Raw genomic sequence first — 18083 nt, 5'->3', positions numbered from 1 at the left:
TGGTCCAACACATTTAACAGTCCAAGCCAAGTTTGTTGTTTGTTTTACAAAACACAAACATAATGAAAAATTTCAGATTACCCATAGCCTAAAGTGTTACTTATAAGTTTATATTTCATGATATAATTTTTTCTTAAGAATGATGGAAAGAATTACATGTGTTAGCAAGAACATTTGAGTCCAGTCTTTGGGTTAGATCAGTCTAGACTGGAGGCATTTTGAGAGGTGAACCCCCCTGCAGTTCCCAAATAGTTACATAGTTATATAGTTACATAGTTACATAGGGTTGAAAAAAGACCAGTGTCCATCAAGTTCAACCCATCCAAGTTGTAATAAAAGCAGGCTTACCGGCGCGACGGGGACGCCCGCCGCGCCGCCATCGGCGGGGACGCCCGCCACGCTGCCCTTCCCTGGTGCCGGCTACTTCCTAGTGCGCGCCGCGCACGCACCGCAGTGTTTTATAGGCGCATTCGCGCTGACGTTATGACGTCAGCGCGCAATGGCGCGAAGTTTGAATATTTAAAGGGCTTCTGTTTACTTTTTCATTGCCCGTGATAGGATTTTGATCCTGGTGCTTTCCTGAGCCTTGTGCATTTCGTTCCTGTATCCTGCTTGTTGCCTTCCTGTGTTTTTGACCCGGCTTGCTCCTGACTATTCTTATAATCCATTTCTGACCTCGGCTTGTACTTTGACTCCGATTTCGTCTCGTCCTGCTGTTTTGATTATCCGGTTTGACCCTTGCCTGTCTGACGATCCTTCTTACTGCCTGCCCCGACCCAGCCTGCCTGACTACGAACTTGCCTCATCCTTTTGTACCGTGATCTTCGGCCTAATTGACTTTAACTACAGTCGTGCCCCTTTGCTTGCCAGAACTCCTGCCTTGTTTCTCTCGTTAAGTCCAGGTGGCATCTGAGTAGCTGAGGGCTCCTCCCGAAGCCAAAGGCGGTCACAATACTGGTGAAGCCGAGCCGAGACAAGGGAACTTGGCATCTGTTCTGGTTTAGGGTGCCGACCGTGACATTATCACGGGCCATGGAGGACCAAGATCACGTTGAGTCCGCTGCTGCTCCTCCCACTCCATCTACTACTACCGAAGCGCTTCTTACCGCCCTGCTACAGCGCTTGGAGGATCAGGAACAAAAGCAAAATTATCTCCTGCAGGGTTTTCACAACTTAACCCGCCAGCTGGAGACCCCGCAAGCTTCACAGCAGCAGCCAATTCCTAGTCCTTCCCCTCCTGTGGGTTCGTTCGTTTTGGGGGGTAATACTTGCAGGCCCCAAGAGCCCAAAATTGCATTTCCAGAGAAATTCTCTGGGGACAGGTCCAAATTTTTCGTCTTCAAAGAAGCATGTAAATTGTATCTTAGCTTTTTCCCTCATTCTTTCCCTTCTGGTGTGGAAAAAGTAAAATTTGTTATGACCCTCCTAGTGGGGGATCCCCAAGTTTGGGCTCTTAGACTGCCTCCCTCTGATCCTGCCCGTTTTTCCCTTGATGTATTCTTTGATACGATGGCAGTTCTTTACGATGACCCAGATCGTGCATCATCAGCCGATTCGGCGATTCGTAAACTGCGCCAAGGGAGACGGGAGGTAGAGGTATATTGCACAGAATTCCGCCGGTGGGCGGGAGAGACTGAGTGGAACGATGCGGCCCTGCGCAGTCAGTTCCGTGTCGGGCTATCTGACTCCATTAAAGATAGCCTGGTGAATTACCCCTTGTCGTCCAGTCTAGATGATCTCATGTCCCTAGTCATCCAGATTGATAGGAGACAGAGGGAGAGAAGGAGTGAGAGGGGTCATGCTAATTTTTCTGGGGTTACTCATGTGAAACCAGATTTTGGGGCCAATGCTAATTCGTCTGCTTCCTCTGTGTCTCCTTCTCAGGAAGAACCTATGCAACTGGGCTTATTCCATCTCTCTCCCGAGGAGAAGAGTCGCAGACGGTCCCTTGGGCTATGTATATATTGTGGAGATAAGGGTCATATTCTCAAACACTGCGCTAAGAGGCCGGGAAATGCCCCAGCCTAAATGAAGAGGGGGAGCTTCATTTGGGTGCAGGCGTATCCTCTCCCCAATTAGCCTCTAAAGTTTGTTACCAGTCAAACTGAACTGGCCTTCGGGCTCTATAAACTTGTCCGCTTTTGTGGATTCTGGGGCTGAGGGTAATTTTTTAGATGCCACATTCGCAGCCAGTCATGGCATCCCGGTGGTCCCTCTGGAGGTTCCCATGAGACTTTTAGCGGTGGACAAGAGGCCTCTAGGTTCTGGGGTGGTAAATAAGAAAACCATCTTCTTATCTTTATGTGTTAATGATTTTCATAGTGAGGAGGTAACCCTTTTTCTCATTGAAGGTGCCTCTTCTCCTCTCATTTTGGGGTTACCCTGGCTCCAGGCTCACAACCCCCTAATTAACTGGGTTACAGGGGAGGTCACTCAATGGGGTGATAATTGTAGGGGTGTTTGTATTCCTCCTGTTATTGCGACCACCTCACTTGAGGGTTTACCTGCAGCCTATTCGGTTTTTTCTGATGTTTTTTCCAAAAAAGCTGCCGAGACCTTACCTCCACACAGACAGTATGACTGTCCCATTGATCTGATTCCAGGTGCCTCTCTTCCTCGGGGTCGCACATATCCTCTTTCTCTACCTGAATCTCAGTCTATGAAGGAATATATCCAGGAAAACCTCGAAAGGGGTTTTATCCGGTCCTCTAGTTCTCCTGCAGGGGCGGGTTTTTTCTTTGTGGGTAAGAAGGATGGTAGTCTTCGTCCTTGTATTGATTACAGAGGTTTAAATAAGGTCACTGTAAAAAACCGATATCCCCTTCCTCTAATTTCCGAGTTGTTCGATCAGGTCAAGGGGGCCAAAGTCTATACCAAGCTCGATCTGAGAGGGGCATACAATCTCATTCGTATTAGAGAAGGGGATGAGTGGAAAACTGCATTTAACACCAGGGACGGTCACTACGAATATTTAGTAATGCCCTTTGGGCTCTGTAACGCTCCAGCAGTTTTTCAGGAATTTGTCAATGACATTTTCCGTGATTTACTGGGGGTATTCGTAGTAGTCTACCTTGACGATATCCTTATTTTCTCTTCTAATCTCAAGGAACACCGTAACCATGTTTGTGAAGTCTTAAATAAGGTTAAGGGACAATAACCTGTATGCAAAACTAGAAAAATGTACCTTTGAAGTCTCGTCGGTTCAGTTTTTGGGGTTTATTATTTCCAGTAAAGGTCTAGAAATGGACCCTGGTAAGGTAAAAGCGGTACTGGAGTGGGCACAACCTCTCTCATTACGTGCAATACAAAGGTTTCTTGGTTTTGCCAATTATTATCGTCAATTTATTAAGAATTTTTCTCTTATTGTAGCCCCCATCACGAATCTAACTAAGAAGGGCGCTGATCCCAGCATGTGGTCTCCTGAGGCGGTACAAGCTTTTGAAACCCTCAAAAGAAAATTCAGCTCTGCCTCTTTTCTTAAATACCCTGATTCTGCACTCCCCTTCATTGTAGAAGTAGACGCCTCTGAAGTAGGAACTGGGGCAGTTCTTTCTCAAAGACACCCGATAACCAACAAATTGCATCCCTGTGCCTTTTTTTCTAAAAAATTTTTGCCCGCAGAGGTAAATTACGATATAGGGAACAGGGAGTTGTTGGCCGTTAAGTTGGCCTTTGAGGAATGGCGCCACCTGCTAGAAGGTGCCAAGCATCCAGTGACGGTCTATACCGATCATAAAAATTTACTTTATGTTGAGTCTGCTAAACGCTTGAACCCAAGACAAGCCAGGTAGGCTTTATTCTTTTCAAGGTTCAATTTTTCCCTAACTTTCAGGCCGGGTTCAAAAAATATCAAGGCAGATGCACTCTCTAGGAGTTTCAATTCTGTTTCCTCTGACGCTAGTGAGTGTACTCCCATCATTCCCAGGGAAATTATTGTTGCAAGCCTGGGGTCCGATCTTTCCTCCTTATTGTCTCCCTTACAATCTTCTGCTCCTGTTGAAACCCCATCAGGTAAATGGTTTGTCCCTGAAGAACTTAGGGAACAAGTATTAAGAGAGGTTCATGATTCAAAAGCAGCAGGCCATCCAGGTGTTGCAAAAACCATTTCTTTGTTATCCCGTCATGTTTGGTGGCCATCATGTAAACAGGATGCTAAGATTTTTGTTAATTCTTGTCCAGTCTGCCAAAGGTCTAAGATGTCTCATCTGCGATCCCAGGGTCTGTTAAACCCCTTACCCATTCCGGAGAAACCATGGTCTCATATTTCCATGGACTTTATTGTGGAATTACCCCCTTCGCAGGGTAAAACGGTGATTTGGGTAGTGGTCGATAGGTTCAGTAAGATGGCTCATTTTATTGCTCTTCCACAACTCCCTTCTGCTAAAACACTAGCGGACCTGTTCATTACTCACATTTTTAAGTTTCATGGGTTTCCTGAAAACATTGTTTCTGACAGGGGGGTTCAGTTTATTTCAAAATTTTGGCGTGCTTTCTGTTCATTGGTTGGTACTGAATTGTCTTTTTCATCTGCCTATCACCCTCAAACTAACGGTCAAACTGAAAGGGTTAACCAGTCCCTTGAACAGTATCTCAGATGCTATGTATCCGATAACCAGTCCACTTGGTCTGAACTGCTTCCCTGGGCAGAATTTGCATATAATAATGCTACCCATTCCTCCTCAGGGAGGTCTCCGTTTTTTGTCGTTTATGGCTTGCACCCCAAAGCATTTTCTTTTTCCGGTTCTAATTCTCCTGTACCTTCTGCCAATTCCTCCGTCTTAAAATTTTCTGAGATATGGTCAATAGTTCATGACTCGTTGTCTGCAGCCTCTCTAGCCCAGAAAAAAGCCGCTGACAAATCCCGTAGGGAGGCTCCCCAGTACAAGGTGGGGGATTTAGTGTGGTTATCAACCAAGAACATTAAGTTGAAGGTTCCCTCTCCCAAACTGGGTCCCAGGTTCATTGGTCCATATCCCATCATTTCAATAATTAACCCATCTTCTGTCCGTCTTCAATTACCTCCTAATTTCAGGATTGCTAATACCTTTCATGTTTCTCTTTTAAAACCTGCTTCTAATACTCGTTGTCTGTCCGTTCCTCCCCCAGTGTTGGTTGAAGGTCAGCCCGAGTATGAAATCCAGGAGTTCCTCGACTCCCGCCTGGTGAGAGGTAAGTTGCAATATCTCACCAGGTGGAAAGGCTTTGGCCCTGAGGAGAACTCTTGGGTCTCAGTTGAGGACATCAAGGCTGATCGCCTCAGGAAACAGTTTCATTCAAGGTTTCCTGGGAAACCTGGGGGTCCAGTGGCCCCTCCTAGAGAGGGGGGTAATGTAATAAAAGCAGGCTTACCGGCGCGACGGGGACGCCCGCCGCGCCGCCATCGGCGGGGACGCCCGCCACGCTGCCCTTCCCTGGTGCCGGCTACTTCCTAGTGCGCGCCGCGCACGCACCGCAGTGTTTTATAGGCGCATTCGCGCTGACGTTATGACGTCAGCGCGCAATGGCGCGAAGTTGGAATATTTAAAGGGCTTCTGTTTACTTTTTCATTGCCCGTGATAGGATTTTGATCCTGGTGCTTTCCTGAGCCTTGTGCATTTCGTTCCTGTGTCCTGCTTGTTGCCTTCCTGTGTTTTTGACCCGGCTTGCTCCTGACTATTCTTATAATCCATTTCTGACCTCGGCTTGTACTTTGACTCCGATTTCGTCTCGTCCTGCTGTTTTGATTATCCGGTTTGACCCTTGCCTGTCTGACGATCCTTCTTACTGCCTGCCCCGACCCAGCCTGCCTGACTACGAACTTGCCTCATCCTTTTGTACCGTGATCTTCGGCCTAATTGACTTTAACTACAGTCGTGCCCCTTTGCTTGCCAGAACTCCTGCCTTGTTTCTCTCGTTAAGTCCAGGTGGCATCTGAGTAGCTGAGGGCTCCTCCCGAAGCCAAAGGCGGTCACAATACTGGTGAAGCCGAGCCGAGACAAGGGAACTTGGCATCTGTTCTGGTTTAGGGTGCCGACCGTGACACAAGTAAACCCAGCACACCTAACCCACACCTACCAATCTATACACTCACATACATAAACTATAAATACAACCACTAGTACTAACTGTAGATATTAGTATCACAATAGCCTTGGATATTCTGATTGATCAAGAACTCATCCAGGCCCCTCTTAAAGGCATTAACAGAATCTGCCATTACCCCATCACTAGGAAGGGCATTCCCCAACCTCACTGCCCTCACCGTGAGGAACCCCCTACGCTGCTTCAAATGGAAGCTCTGTTCCTCTAATCTAAAGGGGGGGCCTCTGGTGCGCTGATTGTTTTTATGGGAAAAAAGAACATCCCCCAACTGCCTATAATCCCCTCTAATGTACTTGTACAGAGTAATCATGTCCCCTCGCAAGCGCCTCTTTTCCAGAGAAAACAACCTCAACCTCGACAGTCTCACCTCATAGTTTAACCCTTCCATCCCCTTTACCAGTTTAGTTGCACGTCTCTGCACTTTCTCCAGCTCATTAATATCCCTCTTAAGGACTGGAGCCCAAAACTGCCCCCATACTCAAGGTGAGGCCTTACCAGGGACCTATAAAGGGGCAAAATTATGTTTTCATCCCTTGAGTCAATGCCCTTTTTTATACAAGACAGCACTTTATTTGCTGTAGTAGCCACAGAATGAGACTGCCTGGAATTAGACAACTTGTTATCAACAAAAACCCCTAGATCCTTCTCCATTAAGGAAACCCCCAACACACTCCCATTCAGTAGATAGTTTGCGTTTATATTATTTCTACCAAAATGCATAACTTTGCACTTATCAACATTGAACCTCATTTTCCAGTTTGCTGCCCAGTTTTCTAATTTTGTCAAATCGCTCTGCAAAGCGGCAGCATCCTGCATGGAACTTATAGTTTTGCACAATTTTGTGTCATCAGCAAAAATAGAGACAGAACTGTCTATGCCCACCTCCAGGTCATTAATAAACAAGTTAAAAAGCAAAGGCCCAAGGACTGACCCCTGCGGTACTCCACTAACCACACTGGTCCAATTAGAAAATGTTCCATTTACCACCACTCTGTGTAATCTATCCTTCAGCCAGTTCTCTATCCAATTACAAATATTATGTTCTAGGCCAATATTCCTTAATTAGATCATTAACCTTCTGTGAGGTACTGTATCAAACGCTTTAGCAAAGTCCAAGTAGATGACATCAACTGCCATTCCAGCATCAAGGTTCTTGCTCACCTCCACATAAAAGGCGACTAAATTAGTCTGGCAAGATCTGTTACGCATAAAACCATGCTGGCACAAACTAATAGTATAGTGAACTGCAATGTATTCAAGTACCCTATCCCTTATTACCCCTTCCAAAAGTTTTCCTACTACTGATGTCAGACTAACAGGCCTATAGTTTTCAGTCTGAGAACGGGATCCCTTTTTAAATAATGGCACCACATTAGCAATCCGCCAGTCTCTCGGCACCATGCCAGACCTCAATGAATCCTGAAAAATTAAGTGAAGAGGTTTGGCAATCACAGCGCTCAGATCATTTAATACCCTGGGATGAATCCCATCCGGTCCTGGACCTTTGTTTACCTTTACATGTTCAAGTCTCTTTTGAATTTCCTCCCGAGTGACCCATGCGTCAGTAGCTAAATTACTAGAACTGGGCATATTACAAGGGAAGCCTTCATTATCTGGCTCCTCAGATGTATAGACAGATGAAAAATAAGAGTTCAAAATTTCAGCTTTTTCCCCGTTCTCATCAACCAACGTACCCCCCCGTGATAATAAAGTTCCCACCCCTTCTTGCTTCATTTTTTTACTATTCACATAATTAAAAAATAATTTAGGATTCTTTTTACTCCTAGCTGCAATATCCCTTTCCATCTCTATTTTAGCTTGCCTGATAGCTTTTTTGCTGCTTTATTTGCTTCCTTGTACCTGATAAAAGTTTCCGCTGTCCCAGCTAACTTGAATGCCCTAAAAGCACGTTTTTTCTTACCAACCTCGACAATAACACTTTTATTCAGCCATAAAGGTTTTGCTTTGCGATGCCTCTCCTTGCTTACAAGGGGAATATACTGTTGTGTATACCTACAAAGCAATGTTTTAAAGATGTTCCATTTTCCTTCTGTGTCTAACCCCATGAAAAGCCTTTCCCAGTTGACACATTGCAGAGATGCCCTTATACTGGCAAAGTCTGCACATCTAAAATTAAGCGTATTAGTTACTCCCTTATAGCGCTGTCTCTGCAGCATTATCTCAAAGGAGACCATGTTGTGATCACTGTTCCCCAAATGCTCACCCACACAAATGTTAGAGATGAGTTCATTATTATTAGAAATCACCAGGTCCAAAATAGAGTCATTCCTAGTGGGTTCTTGAACCGCCTGAAATAAAAAGTTGTCATTTCGCATATTTACAAACCTACTAGCTTTTTCTGACTTAGCCACCCCATTACTCCAGTCAATGTCCGGATAATTAAAGTCCCCCATAATAACAACTTGACCCAGTTTTGAAGCCTCCTCCATTTGCAACAATAGCTGGGCCTCATCCCCCTCATCTATACGGGGTGGTTTATAGCATACACCAATGATCATTTTCTTTGTGACCTTCAGCCCTACTGAAATTTCTACCCAAAGAGATTCAACGTTTTCATTGGTAATGTCTATATTACATGGCTTTAAGTCTGACTTTACGTAAAGACAAACCCCTCCACCCTTTTTAATCTCTCTGTCCCTCCTAAAAAGTGTATAACCATTTAAATTCACAGCCCAGTCGCATTTATCATCCCACCAGGTCTCAGTGATACCTATTAAATCATAATTTTCAATACATGCAATAGCTTGCAGCTCCCCTAATTTACCCGACAAGCTACGCGCATTAGCCAGCATGCAGCGGAGATTATTACTTCTCCCTCTGATGTTTACATTAGCTAAGGGAGAATTAGAGCTAAGGCAAATATGAGACTGTTTTCTTTGCAACGGAAGCTCCTTATCTGATAAACTATATGCCCCCCTCACTCCTCCCCCACAACCCTTTGCTAGTCCCCCTACCCCGTCTACACTAATTTTCCCATAGAATTCTAGCTCACCCCCCCCCTTGTCTAGTTTAAACACTCCTCCAACCTCTTAACCATTCTCTCCCCTAGCACAGCAGACCCCCTTCCATTGAGGTGCAATCCGTCAGGGCTGTATAGATTGTACCCCAAGGAAAAGTCAGCCCAGTGCTCTAGGAACCCAAACCCTTCCTTCCTACACCAAGACTTTAGCCACGCATTTAGCTCCCTAAGCTCCCGCTGTCTCCCTAAACTTGCACGTGGCACCGGCAAAATTTCTGAAAAAATGATATTGGAGGACCTTTGCCTAATCTTAGAGCCTAGATCCCTGAACTCACTCTTTAAAGTCCCCCACCTACCGTTCATTTTGTCGTTAGTACCGATATGTACCAAGACAGCCGGGTCATGCCCAGCCCCTCCCAATAATGTGTCAACCCGATCAACCACATGCCGAACCCTGGCACCAAGAAGACAGCAAACTGTCCGGTTGAAGCGATCCGCTTGACAGATTACCCTGTCCACTTTCCTAATGATCGAATCCCCTATAACCACCATCTGTTTAGGCCTAGCTCTGCTCTCCTCCCCACCACTACTAGAGAAACTGGTCTCCCGGCTGTTAGAGAGATCAGCCTCACCTAGAACCGCCAATCCAGAGTTCACACTCCCATCTTCTTCACACAATCTGGCAAATCTGTTGGCATGCGCAAACCCTGGAGCAGCCTCCCTTTTCCTTTTCCCCACACTAGATTTTCTAACTGTCACCCAGCTTACTGCCCTATCATCCTTATGCTGCTCCCCTCCCCCCCTACTATCTGAATAGTGAAACCTCCTCTTCTAAACATGGGAGGAGTTAAACTATCAGACACCGCATCTGCCTAGAAATGTTGGTAGAACATGTATGAAGATGCGTATATAATGTACCCATTAGCGGAGCAGTGCAAACAAATGTTTCCTGGGTTTTGTTTTGGAGCTATGATATTTTAGGCACGTATGTTGTGAAAGCTTCCATTGTGGCACAGCTATCAAACACCTAGGCTGAAGGAACAAAATGTATGAAATATGTTTTTTTGCCAAGGCCTCCAGGCAAAGCATCATCTATTTCTAGAAAGTAGGTTGCGTTTTCCTTCCCTGATTTTTTGAAGAGTAAGCATTGTCTACGTTTCTATTTGCATTACTTATATATGGGCATCTCTCGTGGCTATTGGCTAGGGTTTCACAGCCCTCTGGAACATCCTACTTGCCTCATTATGGCAGTGCAAACACACCGTGCCTGATTTGTATCTCTGGGTACCTCCAAATGAAGGATTACACATACAGGGAGGGAATGCAATATTCTGTGCACCCCTTGCCTATTAAAATTAATTTTCCACTGTGTGCGGAATGTGGCAAAATTCATACATCTTTGTAAATAGCAAGAGCTTAGTGAAAAGAGTTATCAATATCCACTCCAACTGAAGTCTAATCAGTAAATTAAAGGAACAATTTCTTATTTACCTTGAGTTACTGTAGGGCAGTGATCCCCAACCAGTGGCTCAGGAGCAACATGTTGCTCCCCAACCCCTTGGGTGTTGCTCTCAGTGCCCCCAAACCAGGGAGTTATTTTTGAATTCCTGACATGGGAGAAAGTTTTGGTTGAATAAAAACAAGATTTCCTACCAAATAAAGCCCCTGTAAGCTGATAGGGTGCATAGAGGCTGCCTAATAGCCAATCAAAGCCCTTATTTGGCTCCTCCATGAACTTTTATGGTGCTTGTGTTGCTCCCCAAGTCTTTTTACATCTGACTGTGGCTCACGAGTAAGAAAGGTTGGGGACCCCTGCTGTAGGGCATAGAGATGGTGTATGCTTGTACATTCAGCATCTGTTTGCAAATAAAGCTAAATCATGAACCCCTGACCCTAATGCCCAAATTGACCTCTGTATCATATACAGCAATATGCCCTGGTCCATCAACACTGCTGCTGATTTTAGCAATTCTGTTTCCAATGTGGTCCTTTACAGTTATAAGGAAGGAGAGAGGCCATTATTGAAAAGAAAGCAAAGGTACCTTCATGTAGATATGCTTGTATGTTAGAGGGAGGACATACTTGTTCAGCCCCCAACCAGTGTCTCCTAAAGACCATGTTGCTCACCACCCCCTTTGATGTTGCTCCCAGTGGCCTCAAAGTAGGTGCCATTTTTACATTTCTGGCTTGGAGACAAGTTTTGAAAGCACAGAGACTCCAAGCAGAGCCTACTGCAGGCCAGCAGTCCAAATGGGGTAACAAATAGCCAATCACAGACTTATTTGGCATTCCCAAAGAACTTTTTGATGCCTGTGTGGCTCCCCAACACTTTTTACATCTATGTGTGGATAATGAATTAAAGAGGCTGGGAATCACTGTGCTAAGACCACTGAATACTCTTAAAGTCCCCATACACTGGCAGATCCAGTCGCTTGGCGATGTCGCCAAGTGAGCGGATTTTTTCCCGATTTCCCCCACCTATGGGTGGGCGATCTCGGGAGAATCCATGGTAATTTGATTGAATTATAATGACGGGTATAGGCAAAGTCGGTCCAGGGACCGCATCAATGAGCCGATGCGGTCCCCGATCCGACTAGATTTTCTAACCTGCCCGATCGAGATCTGCCCGATTTCAGGCCATATATTGGTTGGGCAGGCCCGTCAGGAGTGCCCATAAACGGGCCAATATCTGCTGAATCGGTCCAAGGGACCCATATCGGCAGCTACTATCGGCCCGTGTATGGGGACCTTTACTGTTATATTGTTATAAAGCTGATTGAAAGACAAGAATCAGGCAAAAAGGCTCATTTACAAATACAGTCAGTTGTGTCCAATGTTAGCTAACATCCATCTTCCCAATAGTGCACTATTAAATACAAGAGCAGGCTGGGCAGATGAATTGCTAAGGACATGTATGGGTACCACGCTGTATCCAAGGGCATGTTCCTAAAGCAACACCTTTCGGGGAAGGTTGTCCCTCGGGTGCTTATATATAAAAACAAAACCTTTTTGGACTCGGGGGTGTACGTCTGTCCTATGTTACTGTGCATATAGTAATCAGATAGGGGATAGGGCAGTCGGTGGGTCATGCCTTGGGCAGCACTGGATATAAATCTGGCACTGATGGATTCAATAACCTTTCTAAATAGCATTAGTTTTAGTCCATATTAGTTGCATTTAGTAAATGAACCCTGCTTTTCTAACACTAAAATATCAAGGGAAAAAAACAACAAGTGGTTGCAGTTGCCAATCCTTTTCTGCTGTAAGTAGGGCTGGTCAGTGCGTACGTGGCCCTGGGCATGATTTTACTGAGCCACACCAGCCCAATGACTAGGGATGCACCAAATCCAGGATTTGGTTCGGGATTCGGACTTTTTCCAGCAGGATTTGTATTCAGATGCTTTATTTCTAGCTATGTAGTTTGCCAAGCACCTATCCTACCTGTGTCCCAGTTCCATGGCCTAATTCCCACCCTGAACCCATTATTCCACAAGAACAAGATCAGCTATGACATCATGATACCGGACTTTCTTGTTAGACTTTGTGACATTAGTTATCACCCAAGAAAGCTCTTGCTTTGTCATGAGAAAATAGCATACAAGAGCAATTGTGTTTCTAAACAATGTAAATATGGCCTCAAACCACAAAGGGTTCATGTTGCACTGGGACAATGCTCTTTGCAAGCTCAGCTGAAGATTTTATTAACGCCCAGAATGAGAGCTGGTACAGTGCACACTGAATTAAATTAAAGAGGCATTTGATGACCTCCATCAATGTCCATTTTATTGTAAGGGTTTGTAGAATTTGAGATCATTGAAACATGTGTGTGGTGTTGCCAACATGCCAACATAAGGTGGGTGATATTGGGCTAATCAGATCCTTTGGCCCTAGGGATTGCAACAACTGGAATAGATGCTGTCTGAGCGAGGACCACATTAACAAGCTGATGCAGTCCTCGAAAATCAAACCTGCCCAATCAACATTTGCCCCACTTACAGCTAGATATTGGTCGGGGAGGCCCGTCAGTGGGTCCCATACACTGGCAGATCAACTGCATTCTCTTATTTAAGAAGTGTCACAGTGAGTTTCAGTCAGTGATTTATTGGAGAGGGCCGGAAGGGGTAGACATGTAGATGTCATTTAGATGGGCAGGTCAAGGAACCATAGAACCCCAGGGTGCAAGTGCTTGTTAAGTGATTTTGCGCCCCATAGTGCTCTAGCACTTGCACCCTGAAAAATGGCCTCTTCCCTCGTTACAAGTGGTTCTGTTGAGTGAATTCCTCAGGCTCTGTTGAGAACAGTTTTGGAAAAAATAGTCCAAAGTGCAAAAATTGGGCGCAAACTGGCAAGTTTTCAGCTCTTTTGCTGTTTTCATTTTACGTTATGCTTCAGAATGGAGCACAAAGGCCTATGCATCCCCTATGAATACATCCAGCAGCACTGTATTCATTATGGGCAAGCGAGGAGAGGAACCCACTGTAGGTGTAGTGCAAGGTGTTGGTGGGTGCCGGGTGCAAAGGAGTCATGTCCTTACTGCTTTACCTATGACTGGGGGTAAGAACAGGGTTGGCACCACCCCACATGGCCCAGTATTCATTTTATTTGTTACAGAAGAACCTGCTGTTCCCATGTTACTCAGCAGGAACTAGTGGGTAGGTAGAAGAGGCATGTGACTAGGGTGTAGTGGTCAGGGTCGGACTTGCCGGTGTTCCCCCTGCCCGACTGTTCCTCCCCTGACGCGTTAAATTTATGCGTGCTCGGGGAGGACGTCAGATGGGGGCTCTGCGGGGCAGTTAGGCGGACCCCTGGGGGGAGTTAGGGGACGTGGCCGGCGGGGGTACCTGCAGGGCCCCTGGGGCGGGAGCCCCGGTGGGCCCTGCACGCCCCAGTCTGACCCTGGTAGTGGTCCAGTTCCTTTGGCCCCCCCACCACTGGCCCCTTAACCCCACCCCGTTCTTCATTGGCCCCTTAACCCCAACCCGTTCGTCATGTCTGTGCTCAAGTACACATGCACACTTATACCGGGGGCGGCAGGGTTTGGCAAGGCACTGCTCCCCAAATCTCCTATTGGAAAGATATTTCATCAATGGGAGGTGGAGAAGCCTATACCATGTATACTGTTTATTGGCCCCGTATAAATGCAGTGTTGCAGTAGTCAATATACTTGCAGTTACAGATACACCTATATCCCCTACAACTTGCCTAGGGGTACTACATTTTTTCTTTTCCAAACAAATATCTAATTATGTGTATTTAGGGGGCCCTCTAAAGCCAAACCCCTTAACCCCTGTCACATTTGCAGATGTGCCCCTAATTTGAAAGGTCAGTGAGTGCCATTCAGGCCCAGTCTGTGGATTCTGGCAAATGCCAAATGTATTTTTCTCTATCCTACTGTACCTGCTCTTCTCACATGATTATATAGATAAGGGGGCCTGGTTGACATGGATTTGAGTTAGGGGGCAAAAAGGTATATTATATGCAAGTTTGTAGCTTGCTTAGGTTGGATTAAATCCCATAAAACTCATAATATATTATTTAATGATGTATAATCCTGTAATAAAGGCTAATGGGATGGAATCTAATGGAACGTCCAAGTGTCAAGCAGGATTTACTGCCCCTTCTCATGAGCTGAAAGCTTTTCCCCTTTAATTCTCAGCCTTTCTGCTCAGTACCCTCACCATTATGCTTTTCCACAATTCCCAAGTTCTCTCCCCTCATTCCCCTGTATCCGTATCATCAGTCCCAAATCCCCCTTTCCTGTCTCCCATTTTCTAACTGTATCTGACAATGAAAGGCAATAGCTGGATGTGTGCTCTGCTGCCACCTAGTGTAATATATGGATATTGCAAAATAAATGAGAGGTTGTGAGGAGGAACCCATAAAAGAAACCATTACCTCAGGTTTAGTAATGTAGATGGAACAACTTATAGGGATTATAAACCCAACCATGATGTTGTCCCACTGCGCCCCCTAGTTTTGCTATAGAAATTACTAAAAAACATAATTATAGACGCAAGAAAATTCACCAATGAGAATTCTACTGATAAAAAAATCTCATTATAAGTGCAAGAGAAGTGACCAATGAGAATGCTGATTCCCAGCACTGTGTCAGGCATCTCCCTGTTACCTTACATATAGAGATAATTATGTCATTTTTCCCGTCATTATATGGCACAGGAATCAGACATGGGGATAAAGGGACAGACTTGTTCAGTGCTGGGAAACTGTGCTTATTGCTCCCAACTCCAATTGCAGGAACAGAGAACAGGGAGCCGGATTTACTCACATCAGCTGGGATTCTCATTGGGGGATTTCTTGCATTTTAATGCAGCCGCTGCCCCTTGGATTTGGGGAAAGTTTTTGGAAAAGTTTTATTGTGCAATATTGCTTTAAGAATACAACCCTGGACTATAGCTCCCAGCATGCCTCAACCTTCATTATATGTTTATTATATGTATGCATTATTTTGATATGTGTATTCCAGCAACAACTGAGTAAAGTTTGGTTGAGCAGTGCCGACGCAGACCCTGCTTGAGGCTGCACAGTTGGGGCTATCAGTAAATCAGCTGTAACTGTACATGCTCAAGCAGGGTCCGTGTCGGTGGTGAGACCTGAAGCTTCTACAATTGAACAGTAGATGGCGGCCAGGCAGGGTCGGACTGGGGGATGCAGGGCCCACCGGGGGTCCCGCCCCAGGGGCCCTGCAAGTGCCCCAGGCGCATCCCCTAACCCCCCCCGCAGGGCCCCCGCCTGACGTCCTCCCCGAGCGCGTATAAATTGAACGCGTCGGGGAGGAACAGTCAGTAGGGGGAGCGCCGGCAAGGGTCGGACTGGGCCGCTGGGGCCCACTAGAGCCGGGGCCCACTGGGATTTTTCCCGGTGTCCCGGCGGCCCAGTCCGACCCTGCGCCCAGGTACGAAGCTGCGCTGCTCTGCATTTTTAGGTTGGGGTTTGCGATGGGGCAGTTTTTTAAAGGAACAGTAACACCAAAAAATTAAAGTTTTTTAAAGTAATTAAAATATAATGTACTGTTGCCCTGCACTGGTAAAAGTTGTGTGTTTGCTACAGTAACACTACTATAGTTTATATAAATAAGCTGCTGTGTAGCCATGGGGGCAGCCATTCAAGCTGGAAAAAAGGAGAAAAGGCACAGGTTACATAGCAGATAACAGATAAGTTCTGTAGAATACAGTAGTGTTTTATCTGTTATCTGCTATGTGCCTGTGCCTTTTCTCCTTTGAATGGCTGCCCCCGTGGCTAAACAGCAGCTTTTTTTATATAAATTTCTGAGGCAAACACACCAGTTGTACCAGTGCAGGGCAGCAGTATATTTTATTCTTTTTACTTTTATACACTTTCATTTTTTGGCGTTACTGTTCCTTTAAGTTACAGAGTATGAGATAAGGGAGAGGTGAGGGAGTCGAGACAGGCCCGTTAAGGGGGCTCTTACAGCTGGGGGGGGTATAGTTCTTTAAAACAAAGCAATAAGTCAGTCAATGAATGGATAAATGACAGCAAAACTCACTGGCAGGGCCCTATACCAGTAATTCAGCAGTTGACCCCAATTATCAGTCCCTGGGTCACCTGAACCCTGCCATCCAGCAGCCTAGCTCCCTAATATACCAACACCCAGGGGCTAAAAGATTGTGATAGAATAAGAGAGGCTGTGCTGTGAAGCCTTTGGCCCTCCAAATACTGATATTATAATTTTGCTGGAGCTGCCATACATCCAAACACAGTCTGTTGGGGAGGGAAGGAAGCAACATCAGTACCTTGTGATCCCAATGCCATTTTGCTTAGGGGATTGTCCTCTGGCATTCTATCCCTCACTGTGCTACTCATTTGTTTCTTAGAGCTACTGCCTTATCCTGTAACCCAATGACACTGTGTAGCTGTGCCCCCCAAAGGGTGTGGCTAAACAATATTTTTCTTCTTATTTGGCTTTAACCACTTACCTGCCATGTACCCATGTGTTTTTGAAGGGGTACCTGGACATGCCACTTTATACCACTGCCCAGAGACCTCTTGGGATCAACATCAATCCTCAGATAAAGGGTTAACAGAACTAAACCATAGGCGTCACAGTTGTTTTAAAACAATTTTTAAGTGGCTAATGTAATAAACTTGGAACAACAGCGCTACCTGATGTTCAGTTCAGGAGTCTTGTTATTAAAAAACTAAGGGTAAGTGAGCAGAGAAAATTCAGGTGGAATTCTCTGGCCAGTTCTAAGCAGAGCAAGACACAAGACTTTCCTTTTCTCAGAAAATTAATTTTCAGCCAACTATAGCCCACTGGCGAAGATGACCAGCAGGTGTCGCTATTGTTTCAAATTATAGTTATTTAAAAACTGCTAATTTTAAAAAAAAAAAAATCATAAATGGCAAAAAGTGCTTATAAGGGTTTATATTTTCTTTAAGATCAGTGTAGTTTGAGATTCAACATACTGTCGGCCAGTTATGGGGGGCAGGTTATTATGAATAGCCATACAACAGATCCTGGATAGGCAGTGGGTCATAAAATCTCTTGCAAGGCCTTACTGAGTCAACATTCATCCCAAGGGAAGAAAACAGGCCTCACTGGGCTAAGATGATAATGTATTAAAAGACCTACACCCCCAGAATAAATACCTAACCAGCAAATGGTTTATATCATATTAAGTGGCCAAACTGGAATATATATCAGTAAATATTGCCCTTTTACATCTTTTCCCTTGAGCCGCCATTTAGTGATGGGCTGTGTGCTCCCTCAGAGATCAGCTGACAGGAAGTAATGCAGCTCTGACTGTAACAGGAAGTAGTGTGGGAGCAAAAGGCAGAACTTTATTCATTACTTGGCCGATGTGACCTAATATGTGTGCCCTTGGCTTGCCCTTAGTAATTAAAATGGCACTTTTCTATTTAGGATTACCCAATGGCACATACTGTACTACTAAAAAATATATTTTTGTGAAAATGGTTTATTTAGATAAATATGAGCCGTATATGCAATATATATTTTATAGAGAGCTTTATGGTCCAGGAG

Source organism: Xenopus tropicalis, chromosome 7 (assembly GCF_000004195.4).
Source record: "Xenopus tropicalis strain Nigerian chromosome 7, UCB_Xtro_10.0, whole genome shotgun sequence".
In the NCBI taxonomy this organism is placed as follows: Eukaryota; Metazoa; Chordata; class Amphibia; order Anura; family Pipidae; genus Xenopus; species Xenopus tropicalis.
The sequence above is the reverse complement of the archived record's forward strand: the minus strand, read 5'-3'. Positions refer to the sequence as shown.